Raw genomic sequence first — 2,500 nt, forward strand, 5'->3', positions numbered from 1 at the left:
ATAAGACCACCTTCCACACATTCTGGTAAGATGGAGTAGGACTCTTTACTCATCTTAAGTACATCTGCAATGTGTACCCCATGTTGCCAGTGTACATGCAGCACCAGTACCACACACACGCATGCACGCACTCACGCACACACGCACACACACACACACACACGCACACACACACACACACACACACACACACTTCTTCATGATGTGACAACTGGCTTAAATCTCTCAAAATTAGCAACAGTAATGTGATAAGTCTAGTTAGTGGGGACGGCATGAAGTATCCTAGTAAAATTGTAAGATAGAAATATCCTAAAATTGATTCAAGTTATGTTACTTTTTTTTTTTATTTTTTTTCATGATTAACTTATATTAGTGGGCTTCTTGGAATGCAGATTCCTTGACAATCATAGGACTATCTGTTGGAATTTTGGGCCATCTATGTGATGTGACATAGCATACTTATGGCCATGTTCTCAGTGTTACATTGCTTCTCTTTGATTTTTTAATGTCTGATGGGAATCTTTGTTTTGCAGGGAGGTTTAGATGAACATTGCACAGCATGTGAAAAACTTGGATGAAAAAGCCAACACCTATTCAGAGTGCAGCCAAAAGCCAACACCTATTCAGAGTGCAGCTTACCAGTTGCGTTAAAAGGTAAGTCTAATGAAATTCATGACGGTTATCATCAGTCCTTTGGATAAGGGTTACAGCTTTGTATATGTTTAGCAAAATATGTTGATATATTTGTCATCCATTCTATCCCATTTCCTTTTCTCTCTCCTGCCATATTAAATTTTAGTTTTACATTACATCTTCACAAAGAAAAAGATTGAAAGTTTTGGTGTCATATGAGAAAAAAACTAGTGACACTGCTTATGTTGCTATATCTCTATAAGATTGCAATAGGTACTACATAGACTCATGTGGTATTGAATTATGCACAATACTGCTTATTTCATTAAAACAAAAGGGCAATGGAGATGATTTATCTATTCATCTAGCTTTCCTAGAAGTAGTAATATGTGTGTTGATTACGTCTGATCTTTTTTTGCCCCCTACCCCCCTTTTACATGCCTTCATATAAAATGTAAACTCCTGTACTGGTAATTTTTCCTTGGATAATGGATAAATCATGTTTCATTAGTGAGGATTTTAATTATGCAGGAGAGAGCATAGAGCAATAATGAAGATATTAGTGAACTAGATTTTAATCATTTCTGCATAATGTAAACTGCTCTCTAGTAATTAACCTGTTGGATACATAGCATACATTTGTCCCCCCAATATAAAAATTACACTTCTACACTGCACTGATTTAGATTTCTTATATCCTTTGGTATGCTATTAAACAATTTAGGTCCATTTATAAGGAAACTTTGTTTTTCCATTTTTCTTAACAGGCATGTTTGTGCACTTATCCCAGTGTGATAGCATGTTCTTCCCTACCTGGGGGAATGTCTTACCTTAATTCCCCCTCCTTGGGTTTGGTGTTAAGTATTCAATTATTTTCCACACATATATAATGAAGTATCTCTCTCCCCACCTTTGTAGTGAGTACGTGAATTCGTTTTTTTAGTCTTTCTCAATAGTTTAGACCCATCATATTATCTAACTTGCATGTAAAGATTCTTTGGACTATCTTTTGTAAGATTTGGGCTCCATACTTGGCACTGGTATTCTAATCATGTGGTCGCTAATGTTTTCTATAGTGGTAAAAGGTGTTCTGGGTTTCTTGTGTTAAAAGTTCTCATTACCCATCCACTCATAACTTTTCTTTTGTTGACAATCTACTCTATATGGTGACTGAAACTCATGTCATTACTCATAAAGAGTCCTAGATCTTTTACTACTTTTTTCTCATCAATCTCCATACCTTTGACAAAATATGATCTTGCTCTTAAATTTCCAGTAGGACTATATCTTATGAGTTCAAATTTATCTGCATTGAATTTCATATTATTATCACATGCCCAGTTACAGATGTATGTAGATCCTCATTAAGTTTGTTTTCATTATCTAGTATATCTATGGGTGTACTTATTCTTGTATCATCTGCAAAAGATATTACTCTTGAGTGTTTCACACCATTATCAATGTTACTAATCATAATATGGAATATTAGCTTAGGTGTAGGAGTAATATCAATTATTTACACTCAGAGGTATTTGTATCCAGTAAATATACATTTAATTTTCTGGTTACACAAGATTGTTCATAAACACTCCTTCAGCAGATAGATACAATATTGGCTTAAATACATAGGTAAATACATATATTTTTCACATTTTTTACTGGAAAAAAAAGCTGATCAAAGTCATTGCTATCATACTCTTCTCTCTCCTCTCTCATTCTTTCTTTTCTCTCTCATTCTCATTGTTATCATACTCTTCTCTCTTCTTTCTCTCTTCTTTCTCTCTCTTCTTTCTCTCTCTTCTTTCTCTCTCTTCTTTCTCTCTCTTCTTTCTCTCTCTTCTTTCTCTCTCTTCTTTCTCTCTCTTCT

General features: G+C 34.6%; 1 long non-coding RNA gene across 1 annotated transcript in view; it reads left to right on the plus strand.

The window, feature by feature from the left end:
* Positions 1–2,500, plus strand: part of LOC122256003 (uncharacterized) — a 4,969-nt gene that overhangs the window by 1,463 nt on the left and 1,006 nt on the right. Inside the window, exon 2 of the long non-coding RNA XR_006223496.2 lies at positions 534–654. This is a non-coding gene — a long non-coding RNA (uncharacterized LOC122256003). The remainder of the gene's footprint in view (positions 1–533; positions 655–2,500) is intronic.

The sequence above is a fragment of the Penaeus japonicus genome, unplaced genomic scaffold (assembly GCF_977035675.1).
Source record: "Penaeus japonicus unplaced genomic scaffold, GWHDUDI00000001_assembly GWHDUDI00000005, whole genome shotgun sequence".
Classification (NCBI taxonomy): domain Eukaryota; kingdom Metazoa; phylum Arthropoda; class Malacostraca; order Decapoda; family Penaeidae; genus Penaeus; species Penaeus japonicus.